The sequence below is a fragment of the Zingiber officinale genome, chromosome 2B (genome assembly GCF_018446385.1).
Source record: "Zingiber officinale cultivar Zhangliang chromosome 2B, Zo_v1.1, whole genome shotgun sequence".
In the NCBI taxonomy this organism is placed as follows: Eukaryota; Viridiplantae; Streptophyta; class Magnoliopsida; order Zingiberales; family Zingiberaceae; genus Zingiber; species Zingiber officinale.
The window spans coordinates 1,978,817-1,995,576 of record NC_055989.1 but is presented as its reverse complement, the minus strand read 5'-3'; the positions used below and the strand labels follow the sequence as shown (position 1 = coordinate 1,995,576).

General features: G+C 39.4%; 1 long non-coding RNA gene across 2 annotated transcripts; it reads left to right on the top strand.

Moving 5' to 3' along the window:
• The first annotated feature begins 6,331 nt into the window (after window positions 1-6,331).
• On the top strand, window positions 6,332-15,868 carry LOC122045032. Of its 2 annotated transcripts, XR_006129886.1 has the most exons (6): window positions 6,332-6,544; window positions 6,630-6,765; window positions 15,042-15,132; window positions 15,360-15,422; window positions 15,552-15,659; window positions 15,838-15,868. It is a non-coding gene; the product is annotated as an uncharacterized LOC122045032 (long non-coding RNA). The 2 variants fall into 2 exon arrangements; XR_006129885.1 differs by lacking the exon at window positions 15,042-15,132.
• The last annotated feature ends 892 nt before the right edge of the window (window positions 15,869-16,760 follow it).

Here is a 16,760-nt window from a genome sequence, read left to right as displayed (position 1 = left end):
TTTTTCCGAGAATCGGATTGTTCTGCCAAACATTTAGAGAAACTGATTAGGAAGTATAGATCAAACGACAAGCTGTACTGTCAGCTTTTTATCCTGTATTTTTTTACAACAGTTCTGTTCTGTGGGAGTAGCAGTGTTCTCAGAATACATGTGCTCTCCCTAATTGACTGTGTAGATGATTTTGAGAACTTAGCTAGGTTTAACTGGTGCAATGCAGTATACAGTTTCATGGCTCAACAATTAGACTCCATTGGATTGGAGCTTACATTAAGACCAAAACCACAGGTTGCTGATGCAACGGCCAAGGCCCCCTTGCTAAAGGGATTTCCAAATATTTTAGCTGTAAGTCCGATTACATATATAGCAAGATATGTGTAAAGATTATGAATTACTTTTATAATCATATTGTAGGTATGGGTGTGTGAGCACATCAGCATTATTGATCCAGACCATCCAGAAAAATTGCCAAGAATACTACGATAGAGGTGACCTAACTATCATGTTGACACAGTAAAAAAAATGATAGACCGTGTAACTGCAGATAAAATTTTAGTAGATTTAATTCCGACAGAATCAGAGTTTAATTTACTACCAAACCGGCCTCAGCCATCTGAGTATCTTGAGTTGGTTGGCCAAGGATCTTTACATCAAGCCGAAGAAGGGCACCTCCAGTGTGACGATACCGTAGATTGTAGTTTGTGCAAGGAAAAGGATAACAAAATTGAGAGTTTAAAGCAAGAATTATATAAAGCTTCTCAAAGTTTGGAGGAAGCTAATAAAAACCTGGCAACGGTGATAGAAGAAAAGGATAGTCTAGTAGCAGCAAAGGATATTGTCATTGCTGATATGGAAGCTATGCTTAAAGAAAAGGATCAACAAATAAGTGAAATGCGTAAAGAACGGGATACGAGTGGCAACAAGGCTGACACTATAAATTCTGACGTGGATAACAGAATTTTAACTGTAAAAGACAAAATCATAGCCGATGCCGAAAATAAGATTAAAGAGCTCCAACAAGTCATACAGAGCATATCAGGGGAGCCAAGAGCATCAGAAGGCATAGACCCAGCATCAGAAGGCATAGACCCTAATCTGCTTATAATTCCAACTAATTTTCGGGTAGGCCCCAAAAGAAAGAGAACCCAGAGAAGGTTGATATCCCAATGCACCAAAAAAAAAGGCAAACAGGTTGTTCTTAGTGTCGAACCAGATGCTCCTGCACCATCAAAGACAGAAAATACAAGTTCATCACAGATAGAAACACAATGTCATGAAATTAACAAGGTCAAAACCAAAATATTGAAGGTACGGTCGAGAGTAGGTAAGTTGTTATTTTAGAATCCTTAATGACATAGTATTATTTTAATTATCTCAGCAAGCAAAAACATTTTTTAAAAAGAGCAAAGATGATGTGATAGCCGATGCATTGTTGAAGCTCAGTCAGTTAAGGTAACGTAGTTGCCAACCTAAATTCTTAACCCACATGTCAACAATGGATTATTATTGGAGGTTAATGATAATTTTTTTATTTTCAATTTATTAAATACCATTGACTGTATACTTGTGTGTAGGGTGACGGTGCAACCAATATGGGCAAATGATAATTTCACCTTAGATATGCAATCTTTTATGACAATATTTGATTGGACACAATATACCAATGGGGATTGCATAAATGTTTATTGGAATATTCTTGCTAATGAAGCCAAACACTCTAACTCACCATACCACCCATCCATATTTTGTGGGGTTGGATTTCCAGTATGTCCCTTATCTCATTGTAAATTGTTTAAATTATATATTGGATGCAGTCACCATAATAGCTCTATTATTTGTATAGGACTTGTTCGGAATGATGCATGTGGATGCATTGAAACAAACTGCAAAAACAGATGACGACAAGGACATTAGATATATTTTTTTTCCTCTACATAACCAAGATGATCATTGGCATCTAATGGTCATGGACCTGGAGGAACGACAAATAATTCATTATAACTCTCTTGGCACCACAGAACTTTACACTTCTGTTTTTAATCAAACTGTAAGTAACAAATTTCTTATATCCAACAATCATTGTTTATGTATTAATTACTATGGTTTGATATTTGTAGGTGTTGTTTTTTAAGGAGCTGAACTGGTCATACTATCACATATGGCATAAAGGTTTAGAACCATTCTCCGGGAGAGAGTATAAAACGATGCAAGTTATTGGCCCCACACAAAGCAAATCGTAAGTATTAGTGTATGTTCCATAATAATTCTATTTGCCTTTTCTATGATGGATTGTGCATTTGTTTTGTAGGTTGGATTGTGCCTTTTTTATAATGCGCTATGCAGAGAGTTTGATGTTCCGGAGATCTACAGACTTTGTACAATCTGATATGCGAGCTTATAGATTTAGACTTGGACACAAAATCATGTCTGACAAAAATTTTAAACTATAGAAATAGTGAACAATTGTAATAATTTATTGTAGTAATGATTTACTGTTTGTGTAACTAAAATTTATGTTGAATAAAATTATTGTAAATTAAATTTATAAGAAAGGATACCATACCAAGGCAACTTTGGGCCTGATATCCAAGCATATCAGGCCCAACGGAGGCTGATTGCATTTTAAATTTTTTCCAGCACCTATAAATATTTAAACATTTATTTGCCACCAGATTCTGAGTCCTTGCAACTCCAGAATACCACTAGCGCTGAAATTGGTCCAATCCGATGTGTCTAGGTCCATCAGTGGGTTTTGAGCAAAACCCACTGATGGCCCTCCCCTACTTGGATTTTCATGAAATCAATTCCCCTGTGAAGGTCATGGTGGGGAGATGGTATTTATGCTGTCAAACATAATTTATACACCAGGGATTACGAAGTATGGCTCCGTGCCAGTTGGCACGGAACAGTGCACACCTTTTCTTTTCTACCCTATGGAAGGTGACTATTAAAATTGATGTTATTTTATTATTTTGATCAGGCCCCTGTAAGAATGCTTGGAGTTTATATTAGGGGGAGATAGAATACTGCTTTATTAAATGATATTCATATCAGGCCCAACGGAGGATGATTGTATTTTAAATTTTTCCCAGCACCTATAAATATTTAAATTATTATATGCCACCAGATTCTGAGTCCTTGCAACTCCAGAATACCACTAGCGCTGAAATGGGTCCAATCCGATGTGTCTAGGTCCATCAGTGGGTTTTGAGCAAAACCCACTGATGGCCCTCCCCTACTTGGATTTTCATGAAATCAAGTCCCATGTGAAGGTCTTGGTGGGGAGATGGTATTTATGGTGTCAAACATAATTTATAAACCATGGATTACGAAGTATGCCTCCGTGCCAGTTGCCATTTATAAGTGTCAAGGCGACTTTGGGCCTGATATGCTTGGATATCAGGCCCACGTTGGGCCTGATATCCAAGCACGTTGGGCCTGATATCCAAGCATATCAGCCCAACGGAGGCTGATTGTATTTTAAATTTTTCCCAACACCTATAAATATTTAAATTATTATATGCCACTAGATTCCGAGTCCTTGCAACTCCGAATACCACTAGCGCTGAAATGGGTCCAACTGATGTCTAGGTCCATCGGTGGTTTTGAGCAAACCCATCATGGCCCTCCCCTACTTGGATTTTCATGAAATCAAGTCCCATGTGAAGGTCTTGGTGGGGAGATGGTATTTATGGTGTCAAACATAATTTATAAACCATGGATTACGAAGTATGGCTCCGTGCCAGTTGCCATTTATAAGTGTCAAGGCGACTTTGGGCCTGATATGCTTGGATATCAGGCCCACATTGGGCCTGATATGCTTGGATATCAGGCCCACCGTGGGCCTGATACGCTTGGATATCAGGCCCAACGTGGGCCTGGGCCTGGGTTTTCACCAAAACCCACTGATGGCCCTCCCCTACTTGGTTCTACCTGAAATCATGTTCCCTGTGAAGTTCTAACTGGGAAGATGGTATATTTGGTGTCAAAACGTATTTATACCCCATTTCTAATAAGGTATTGCTCTGTGGCAGTTGGCACGGAGCCTAGTGACGTGCTCTGGATACCTCCGTTGGTCCGAGCCTATTTGATTTTTTAAACAATCCCAACCGTTACCATGATTTCAGTTTTGAGAAGATAGAAATGGTGCGCATTACAACTTATATACATTGTCTCTTTCCACTGATAAGCACCAGCATTACATTTTGTATTTTGTGATTTATATTTCTGACTAATCACTATGCAATTTTATTAATATTCCAGTGACAGTTTCTAATCTTCTCATACACTACATACCACCGTATTATACAACAAAGACTACATACAAAGATATTAAAAGTCTTACACTACGTAATAATTGCATTTACAATCTATACAAGTTTTTGCCTTACAAGACTGGATATTTAATCCAATGTTTGAAAATATTTATCCCTCAAAATTGCTACCATTACATCAATTCTAATCTTTTTCATGTCTCCTTGTTTGAAGTCCATCTTCATATCATATAGGAGACATCGAATGTATTGCATCACAAAGAAGCCACAGTCAACGCTGTAAAGAACAACAGCATTTTAATTGTCAATAATTTTTTATCAATTATTTATATTCACACCTTCTGCTCGATTTACCTTGCTTGTTGTTGTGGACATTCAATTGTGCAAGAGACCCATCTATCAAACGGATAATGCCTTTCCAAGTTTGGATGAATAGCAGCAACGTGCTCACGACTATATAATTTAAAATCTGATACCTGAACATTGAAGAGGAAATTTTCATTTTCCATCAACTAGCATTTATATTAAAATACAAACAATATCATTATTATTAGATGCTCACCGCTGCTTCAAATTCATATTTGTATTTACTTCCACTTGCAAGAGAATTGTACTGATTGAACGTCATTGCACTACAACAAAAATAGCTTTTCGCAGCTTGCTATTAACAGCGCACATTAAAAGCACGCCGTTAATAGTATTATTAACGGCGTGCATATTGATGCGCGCTGTTAATAGTATAAACTTAAAGAAGGAAAAAAATTACGTCTAGATATTAACGGCGCACATTAAAAGTATGCCGTTAATACTATAAATATTTAATAACAATAACAGCATGCAAAAATAAGCACGCTGCGAATACTTTTTAAAATTATTAACGGCATGCAGCATGCTGCGATTAGTTTAAAAAATAATAATAATTTTTTTATTATTATTTACGACCATGATTAAAAGGAATGTGTTTTGACCCAGCATGTTTTGACCAACTTTAATTTTTTTTAAAATTATAGTTTAAAAGATAGTTATCTTTAAAAAAAATAAATTAAATAAAAATATGTAAATAATAAAAAAAATACATCCAACCCCAAAAGTCGATCAATAATAAACATGGTTAAAAAAATAAGTAAAGAAAAACTTAAAATATGTAATTAAATAAAAATGTAATAAGTAAAAAAACACAATTAAAATAAAAAAAATGCTAGGTTAAAAACATAAACCGGATCAAAGCCGCCGAAGCCATCGCCGCTTCCTCTCCCACTACAGTAAAATTGATCTATTGTGATATTATCTTAATGACACTTATTTCTAAGTGTCATAATAAATACCTTATAATGACATTTATTTAAAAATAATACAAAAATAAAATAAAATATCATGTTAGATCCTTTATCTTGACATTTCTAATAAATGTCATTATTAATCCATTAATAATTAGTTTAATCTATTAATAATTAGCCTTAGCAAAAATCCAAACCCTCGTCCGCACTTGTCACACCCTCTGCACTTTTCCCTACGGCGCCGAAAAACTTCTCACGCTGCACGCGGTAAGATATCGGAAAATTTAAATTATAAGGTTATTTGGGAAATAGCCTTATAAAATTTTTCTGGAATTTTTAGAAATTTTCTGAAAATTTTTCGGAGCTCGTACGACGGGTTTTAAGGGGACAAATTGACGGCGCGGATAAAGCCTGTTTGGGATACCCATTTAAGTGAGGAAATATTTTATTTATATAATCCTTTTTCCTTATTTTCTTTCCCAAACGCCGAACCTTTCTTCCCCAACCCCTTCGACCCGACTTCCTCTCTTCTCTGTTCTCTCCTGCGGACGATCGACGCCGACGGAGCAAGGCTTCAGCTCCGGCGATCTTTTCTCTGCCGGTATCGACCCTTAAGCTCAGATCCAGCCGAAGCCCTTCTCCTTCTCAGTCCGATCTCTCTCTTCTCTCACGCGGAAGATCCGACGCACCCGACGCCGACAAAGGGCAACTGCTTTCCGACGATCTGGGCCTCTTCGCGTCGCCTGAGGACCATCGCCGGATTCTTGAAGGTGCTGACGCTGTCCAAGCTCTTCCGATGGAGCGATCCCTTCCTCGGCCGGTTCTTACGCGTGAGCGACGATGGCTAGGTGGCTAGGGCACGGTGGAGGGCTTGGTTTTGGTTGTTTCCGACCGATTGACCCTTCGTTTCCTCCTTCTTGAGCTGTTCACATAACGATCCGTGGCTCCTCAAAGTGGATCGGATTGGGCGATACCTTCTGGAGACAACCGATTGAGGTAAGCTTAGGTCTTCTTCTCTGTTACCGATCCTCTTCTTCTTTTCGGTTGAATTAGGTTACAGATTTGGAGATGTTGGTATCAGGGAGGTGTTCTTGAGCTGCCGGGAAGAGGCTAGAAGGATGGTTAATTGATCAGTGATCTCCCTGCTTGACCTCCTGTTGTGATCCGATTGATTCCAATGAGGTTGAGTGCTGTGGATCAACAAGCACGACTGTGAGGTGAGGTTCTGTGTACTGTAGGTGTTCTTGGTTCTGCTCTACTTGTTCCAGCATCAACAGTAGCTGTGATTTGAGGTAAGGTGTAGGAATTAGGGTTAATTAGATTACTAGATCAGCTAGTATGATTGGTATATCATTAGTTGATACATGTTGTAATTAGTTGTTGATTGTGTGTAGATTTATTTAGTTTAGAATTAATCTAATGGATAAGAGTTCATCTCCTCTTAGGTTTGTGTATATCCTAATTCTCCCATGTTTCTACCTCTTTTTCTAACAATTAGGATAAGAGTTCTATGATAGAGTTCTAGGTTTTCCATACTTTATTTATTTATTTATTTTTTTTAATATCTTTTTTTTTTTGTTCTATGATAGAGTTCTAGGTTTAGTATGTATATTATCTTGATGACATATTTGTTAGGACCAAAAGTAGCTAGAGGGGGGGGTGAATAGCTCGTCGCGTGCTCGTCGCTCGGCGTGGCTTGTTTCTTCAAGGATATGCAGCGGAAAATAACAGAAACAAACACACAACGCTAACAAGGTTGGTTTACTTGGTATCCACCTCACAAGAGGTGACTAGTCCAAGGATCCACACCACGCACGCACCCTCCACTATGAAAACACTCCTTTTCGGTAACTACCGAGGGCGGAGAAGCCCTACAAGACTCTCAGTACAAGAAGAAAGGAAAGGGAAACTAAATACAAGCGCAAAGCTTACAATGAGTACAGAAAACCCTAACCCTAGCTTCTCTTCTTGTCTTTGATCCGCCTCTTGACTTGGAAAGCTTCCAAGATCCTTCAAGAACTGGCGATCTGATCTTTGAGAGCGCTGTGGAGAAGTTGGCGAAAGATCTGGAGTGAATCGGAGAAGAGATCTGCCGCAGCCATCGCACGCCTACAGCTCAAATCGACGCCAACGGTCGGAACCCGATCGATTCAAATGTTCCCAATCGATCGAGGAGGCTTTGGATCGATCCACAGATCGATCCAGAGCGCCTCTGTGCTCTAGGAAAAACGCCTGGATCGATCCACCGATCGATCCAGCATCGTCCCAATCGATCGGCTGATCGATTGGGACCTCTGAATCGATCCACCGATCGATCCAGAGGCTCTCTGTTCGCTAGGAAAGATCTGGATCGATCCACTGATCGATCCAGCACTTGGTTTTTGCCCAAAACCAAGTCCCGAACCTCCCAAACCAACATCCGGTCAACCTTGACTTGTTGGTACATCATGCCTAGCATCTGGTCACTCCCTTGACCTGCCAGGACTCCCCAACAAGTGTCCGGTCAATCCCTTTGACCCACTTGTACTTTTCTTTCATGCCAAGTATCCGGTCACTCTCTTGACCTACTTGGACTTTTCTTTCATGCCAAGTATCCGGTCACTCTCTTGACCTACTTGGACTTCCCAACACCAGATGTCCGATCATCCTTGATCCACCTGGATTTCCCTTGCCTGGCTTCACTCACCAGGACTTTCACCTAGCTTCACTCACTAGGATTTTCATCTGCCTAACATCCCAGTCAGGACTTTCACCTGGCTTCACTCACCAGGATTTCCTTCTGCCTAACATCCCAGTCAGGACTTTCACCTGGCTTCACTCACCAGGATTTTCTTCTGCCTAACATCCCAGTCAGGACTTTCACCTGGCTTCACTCACCAGGAATTCCTTCTGCCTAACATCCCAGTCAGGACTTCCCAGTCAAGTATCCGGTCAACCTTGACCTACTTGACTCTCCTTCAATCAGTATCTTATTGTCAAACATCTAAACCCAAACCAAGACTCAGCTTGGTTAACTAGGTCAACCTTGACCTGAGGGATATTGCACCAACAATCTCCCCCTTTTTGATGTTTGACAATACCACAATAACACTTACAATCCCACATGTAAGTTAGGCTAATCCTATAGCCTCCTTCTTAATGCCACTAGGTAATGAACACATAAGTTAAGCTTTTCATTCTCCCCCTAAGAGGGCAAACTCCCTCTAGGTAATGAAAACCTACCTTACTTCCTTTCATTCTCCCCCTATTGGCACACATCAACCCCCTACTGATAAAACACATCAACCCATCTTTGGGCACACATCAACTCATGCCCCAATTTTGGGTATACATCAACAAATCCATTTGTTGACAACTCTCCCCCTGAAGAGTTGCTCATCGTTGTTCACAACATCACTCGTTGTGATCAACACGACAATGAAGGTCCCATACCCTTCATTTATCCTTAACTTCACCCTCAATGTAGACAAATACCCAACCTTGAGCATTTTCTAACCACTTGAGTTTCCACTTGAAATAACGAGGATATCCACTCCCCATTTCAAGTTCAAAAGCTCGTCCATGAGCATTTTCTTTTAAAGAAAGTTAACCACCTTCCAAGGTTCATGAAAAATAATTTCATGCCTTTAAAGAGTCCCTCCCCCTAAAGACATGTTGGTAACTTCTGTCATTGCTCCAACAATGACTTGGAATCCCTAAACCTTTAGGAAACCCAAATTTAGAAGTTTTGAGGTTCAAATGTTCAAAGTTTGAAACAAACCTCAACCTAAACTTCAACTTAGCCTTCCTTTACCATTTCATCCTTGTTTTCAACACGAAAACACCCTTTTTATGTATACAAATGTATTTTAAGGGTTTGGAATGGTTACATAGACTAACCATGGTTCAAAGATGCTGAAGTCAGGCCTTCCCAGCCAAAATCAGCAACTTGGATCGATTGGAGTTGGGATCCAATCGATTGAACCAACCGAATCGATCCACTGATCGATTCAGTATGTGTGGATCGATCCACTGATCGATCCAGCGAGCTTCTGCTCGCAAGATTTACCTTCTGAATCGATCCACGGATCGATTCAGGAACTCCAATCGATCCATGGATCGATCGGAGTTCTGATAGTTGCTGAAATTCCATTTCAGTCAACTTCAGAAACCCCTAGAAAATTCTACAAAAATCCAAAAATCATGAAATTTCGTGTAGACATTATTTAGGGCATACTTAATCATGAAAATACTTTATATTTTCAAATATTGACACAAACTTGAAAACTTGCAAAAACTTTAGCGTTTTCTTCAAGTTTGTGTCTAACTATTCAATGGTGATTACTATCAAAAGATAGCCTTCACCAAAGTTTTCCAAAAACATTTTAAAAACATTTTCAAAACCAATATCCCATCATGTTCCTTGGGCATAATGCACATGACTTGTACATTAGCTTTCCCAATGATGGGAAAACACATAACTATGTGTTTTGATGAACTTAAAACTCAAAAGAATGCACTAAATCAACATCTTGAGTTTTGTTCATCATCCTAACATCTCACTTGTATCTAATGTGCACTGAAACACATACAAGTCATCTTATAGGTCTTTGTGAGATGTAAGATTTTGGTTTTGCCCTATTCTAGGGATCATGCATATCTATCTAGGCATTTTGAGAGGTAGACATCCACAAAGGATGTTACTTGTTGATTTACTTGTTAAACAAATGTCACTTGTTTATTCCACTTGTTGTAAACAAATGCCACTTGTTTAACTAATGCCATATGTCCTTAATTTTAAGGAAATAAACATAATGCATGATAATGTTATGGCATACATCAAAATAAAATAGCTTTCAAAAGAAAGATTCCTATAACTACATGATGTATGTATGGCATGACATGGTATTTTTGTATTTTCATGATAAGTCATGAATGCAAAATACAAATAAGATAAAATATGATGTCATGGCATATTATGAGCAAACAATCATGGCAAGGTTTAGCATAAATAAAATATACCTAGATTACCTACCTAAGTATCGTTAATCTTAGCTAATCCTAAAACTTAAACCCTAGATTGCCCAAAGTGCTTCAAGAGAGTGCCAAAACCTAAATGGGCATTTCTAATTCTCTTGATTAATTTATGCCAATTGAAATTAAGCTTATCCTCAAATGTTGGCATATTCCATTTTTCTTCAAGAGTAATCACATAAATCAAGGCCCGGAGTGCCTTAAAATTTATAAGAGAATACCAAAATCCCAACTTGGTATTTCTCTAGGTTTTCCCAATTTATGCCTTTTTAAGATAAAATCGATTTTCCACCATTAGGCACATTTTACTCTTTCAAGGAGTAAATAATACTTCCATTTCATTTTCAAAGGTTAACAAAAACCTTGAAAATGCTCCTTGAGTGTCAATTTCCTCAAAGTTGGGTTAACTACCCTTCTAATCGGAGTTGACACTCTCTAACCCATCTATGGGGTAGAGAAGATGCTCCTAGGAACCCAACACCTATTGGTGCTCCTTGGATGCTCTAGGTATTTACTAGGGATAACTTCCCTAGATACCTTCCTAGTGACCTTGTTTGGCTTCTTGGAGGCCTTGGTCACACTTTCTATGTCAACTCTAGGGATAGCCTCCCTTGTGACCTTGTTTGTGACTTTCTTAGACTTCTTAGAAGCCTTAGTCACATTTATTGCAAAAATACTCTTAGGGATGACTTCCCTAGTATTTTTGGCTTGACCACTAGACCTAGGGTTTGTTCCATAACTATATGGAACTCTATGGTAAGAGGGCACATCCTTCTTAGCCTTTGGTTTGTATCCCAAACCTCTATGGCCATTGGATGGCTTTTGTACCCCTAAACCTAGGTTATGCTCTTTTTGCCCTAATAGGATATTTTCCATCCTTTTTAGGGTCTTTTCCATTTTATCAAGTCTTGACCTCAAGACTTGATTTTCCATCACTAAGTCCTTAGTTTTTTTTTTCCATTAAGTTCATGAGCATTTTTGTTTCTAGGCTTGTAGCTACAATCCTTAGAGTTCTTGCCTAGACTTTTACCTACATTCCTAGCCTTAGGTGTAGTAGTTTTGGCATGTAGGGCCACATGCTTTTCCTTAAAGCCCTCATGCTTCCTATTCTTATGGTAAATTGCATTAAAATGATAAAAGTTAGAACTATCATGCTTTTTACCATAATGTAAAGGGGTAGGCTCAATAAAAGTTATCTTCCTTTTTACCTTAGAGGCTCCCCCTTGACTTGAGCTTCCTCCTTGAGCCTTGACCATCTTATTCCCCTTAGGGCATTGACTCCGGTAATGCCCCTTTTGATTGCAAGAGAAGCATATGATATGCTCCTTGCTCTTCTTTGTTCCGGGAATGGTCTCCTTGGGCTTCTCCTTGCCCTTTTGTGCCACTTGACCCTTCTTCTTGGCCAAGTTGGGACACTTGCTCTTGTAGTGCCCACTTTCCCTACACTCAAAACATATTATATGATTTTTATTTTTAATTGAAACATTTATACCTTCTTGTGTAGGGATGGCACTTGCTCCTCCATTTGCTATTTCTTGAATTTCGGAGGTGGCACCATCTTCTTCTTCTTCACTTGACCCGGATGTAGAAGCTTCTCCTTCTTCTTGATCCGGCGTCACCAAGGATTGCTCCCCCTCAATCCTAGAGGTGGAGGCTTCATCATCTTGAACATGAAACAAGGAGTATGCTCCCTCCTTGTTCCCTTCGTTGCATTCCCTTGAGGATGAAGCTTCTTGGATTTCCTCTTCTTCGGAGGTTGAGCATCTCTCAACCTCGGAGTCCTCCTCTTGGTCTTGCTCCAAAGAGTCACCCTCTCTGGATTCTTCATGATCTTGTACAGTGGAGGGGATCTCTTCATGAAGCTTGGCCAATTTGCTCCATAGCTCCTTTGCATCTTCAAACTCTCCAATTTTGCAAAGGATGGTGCTTGGCAATAAATTGACCAAAAGCTTGGTCACTTTGTCATTTGCCTCGCACCTTTGGACTTGCTCCGGGCTCCATTTGCTTTTCTTTAGAACTTTGCCCTTTGAATTTCTTGGAGCCTTGAAGCCTTCCATTAGAGCAAACCATTGCTCTATCTCCATCATAAGAAAATTTTCGATTCTTGATTTCCAAGAATCGAAACTCGTAGAAGTGTATGGTGGAGCCACCCTTGTGTCAAATCCAAGCCCATCTTGGAATTGCATCTTGAAGTTGAGCTTGATAAAGTCTTGAACTTGAAGAATTTGCTCCAACTTCTTCACCCTCTAGCTTTTCTTGTTATGCTTGACCCTTCCGGCGATGATTCCGGTGAAGAGCGGCCTTGCTCTGATACCACTTGTTAGGACCAAAAGTAGCTAGAGGGGGGGTGAATAGCTCGTCGCGTGCTCGTCGCTCGGCGTGGCTTGTTTCTTCAAGGATATGCAGCGGAAAATAACAGAAACAAACACACAACGCTAACAAGGTTGGTTTACTTGGTATCCACCTCACAAGAGGTGACTAGTCCAAGGATCCACACCACGCACGCACCCTCCACTATGAAAACACTCCTTTTCGGTAACTACCGAGGGCGGAGAAGCCCTACAAGACTCTCAGTACAAGAAGAAAGGAAAGGGAAACTAAATACAAGCGCAAAGCTTACAATGAGTACAGAAAACCCTAACCCTAGCTTCTCTTCTTGTCTTTGATCCGCCTCTTGACTTGGAAAGCTTCCAAGATCCTTCAAGAACTGGCGATCTGATCTTTGAGAGCGCTGTGGAGAAGTTGGCGAAAGATCTGGAGTGAATCGGAGAAGAGATCTGCCGCAGCCATCGCACGCCTGCAGCTTAAATCGACGCCAACGGTCGGAACCCGATCGATTCAAATGTTCCCAATCGATCGGGGAGGCTTTGGATCGATCCACAGATCGATCCAGAGCGCCTCTGTGCTCTAGGAAAAACGCCTGGATCGATCCACGGATTGATCCAGCGCTTATCGCGCGAAGCAGCCGCGTCCCAATCGATCGGCTGATCGATTGGGACCTCTGGATCGATCCACCGATCGATCCAGAGGCTCTCTGTTCGCTAGGAAAGATCTGGATCGATCCACTGATCGATCCAGCACTTGGTTTTTGCCCAAAACCAAGTCCCGAACCTCCCAAACCAACATCCGGTCAACCTTGACTTGTTGGTACATCATGCCTAGCATCTGGTCACTCCCTTGACCTGCCAGGACTCCCCAACAAGTGTCCGGTCAATCCCTTTGACCCACTTGTACTTTTCTTTCATGCCAAGTATCCGGTCACTCTCTTGACCTACTTGGACTTTTCTTTCATGCCAAGTATCCGGTCACTCTCTTGACCTACTTGGACTTCCCAACACCAGATGTCCGATCATCCTTGATCCACCTGGATTTCCCTTGCCTGGCTTCACTCACCAGGACTTTCACCTAGCTTCACTCACTAGGATTTTCTTCTGCCTAACATCCCAGTCAGGACTTTCACCTGGCTTCACTCACCAGGATTTCCTTCTGCCTAACATCCCAGTCAGGACTTCCCAGTCAAGTATCCGGTCAACCTTGACCTACTTGACTCTCCTTCAATCAGTATCTTATTGTCAAACATCTAAACCCAAACCAAGACTCAGCTTGGTTAACCAGGTCAACCTTGACCTGAGGGATATTGCACCAACAATCTCCCCCTTTTTGATGTTTGACAATACCACAATAACACTTACAATCCCACATGTAAGTTAGGCTAATCCTATAGCCTCCTTCTTAATGCCACTAGGTAATGAACACATAAGTTAAGCTTTTCATTCTCCCCCTAAGAGGGCAAACTCCCTCTAGGTAATGAAAACCTACCTTACTTCCTTTCAATATTAAACGTTTTCTTTCAACTTAGGTTCCTGCAATCTCTATGATTCATTTGCAATCTAGTTTATTGAACTATCTCTCTTATAACAATAGCAAATCTGTTTGGCACAGGCCAAAGAATGATCATATTTATATACTGTTATCCATAAAAAAAATTAACTTTGTGGCAATTACATGATGGAAGGACATAATACCAAGGAAAAACTTTGTCAGTTACCTCTACCTATTAAAATATAATGATAGGTTTTTTCAAGTTTTGTAATTACAAGTTTTGTAAAACTTGTGTGAATAATACATGATATTTATTTGTTTAAAATATAATGATGTAGGAATCAATTTTTTATATGCGATTTTCTTTCTTGGTAATCAAAAAGTTAACTTGCATGTTTGATTGTTTTGGAGATTTTTTGTCTTAATGAGTGATTCACCTTTGTTTAGAACCCTCCCAAGCTGGCTACTCCTCTATTTGATACTAAAATGGCAGAGGACCCTAAGATGACATACATAGACCTAGATAATCTTCAAATTGTGTTTTGAACGAAGAGGTATTTACTTATATTCGCAAGCATGTTATATATAAGTCTGCCACTAGATTCATGTCTTTAATGTACTGTTGAATTGATAGCACTAATTCTTTTCCGCACAGTAGTGTTTGGTCTTGCATTGTGATGGCGTCTGCGTGTTGGCTTGGTCTCTGTTGGCTTGCTACATATCTAGAAAGCTCCATGATTTGTGCTAAGGTAGTTCTTCTCAACGAGCATATCTGAGATGGAACTTCCATGCTACTTGCTTTTCCGAGTTTGATTTGCTGCTACAAGATCGGAAAGATATTATGTAATTGTTGTTCCTTCTGGTCGAATAGTTTCACTTTTCCGTCTTAGTTTCTTGTATGTTCTTTGTTAAATAATTATGTGGATTTAATTCTTATCAGTAACAGCTGAAGCATATCCAATTTGGATTTTTCCAGCTCAAAATATCAGTAGATTTGTTGTGGTAGTGCCTTAACAGGATTTGAGACTTCTCCATTCAGGTAGGTTATGCTCGTTTGACTCATATTATGATAAATATTTTTAATTTTTTATAATTTAAGTAATAAGTAATGATATATGTATCTTTTGAATTGTGTCGTAATGATTTTGTATATATTTCTATATTTAAGGAAAAGACAAGTCCGGTAGATACAAAAATTACAAGATTGCAAGTTTGGATTGAAGGTCACAAGAAAAAAAATGGGGAGCCTAGTACTCAAGCTGTTGGAGAGAAAATAGTAAGCATGTCCACTCATTTTAGATTCCTTTAGTATTTTATTTCACTGATCTTGTTTTTCATAAGAATTTATACTTAAGATCTCTATTTATACAGCCTAAAATATTTTTTCTGTACCTCCTTGTACATGTGTTCAAGCTGTTTTTTACTTGTGAGTTGGTACATGTGTTCAATTTCAGGTGGACCTAATTCGACCAAATGATGAAATACAGTTTCTCGATGATGCAATAGGAAGCATGGTCGCATGATTATCTAAATTTATAGTATTGTGTGATTGATACATATTATACTAATTTGTTTGGATTGTAAGTTGAATTGTTGTTATGTAATTGCTAGTTTGTTAGAGATTTCATATATTGTTTTAGATGTTTTGAGTTTTTGTGGTATAATGAAAAGCTATGACTTTTATTAATTCTGTATGGATTTGATTTGTACTAAATTTGTTGTAAAATTTTAATTTATTATTTTTGTCAATTTTTTTTAATATAGTTAAGACCATTAACAGCATACGTTTGTGCGCTGTCGATAGTATTTTTCGCAGCGCGCAACGCACGCCGTGGATACTATTATTCACGGCGTGCTTTTCGCGCTGCGGAAAATACTATCCGCAGTGCGCAAAGCACGCCGCAGATAATAATATACGCGGCATGCGTTGCGCGCTGTGAAAAATACTATCCGCGGCGCGCAAAGCACGCCGCGGATAATAGTATTCGCGGCGTGCTTTGCGCGCTGCGGAAAATACTATTTGCAGCGCGCAAAAGCACGCCGCGAATGATTTATGACTTTCAACAGCTTTTAACTGTGCAGCGCGCAATGCGCGCTGCGAAAAGTGAATTTGCGTGCTGCGGAAAGCCATTTTTGTTGTAGTGTTGATTTGGTGTCGACCACCAGCAAGTGGAAGTGTGCATTATCACTGCACAAAGGTATAAATATTTACCTTACCTCTTCATCTCGTCTATCCGTCTTTATCATGTGTTCGAAGGCAAACTTACTTGACGATTTCATTAATGACTACAAATATGCAAAGTCATACATACATAACCAACTAATAAAAAGAATTCTATTTTTAACTATAATCAAATTTATTCCTTACTGTGAAGAA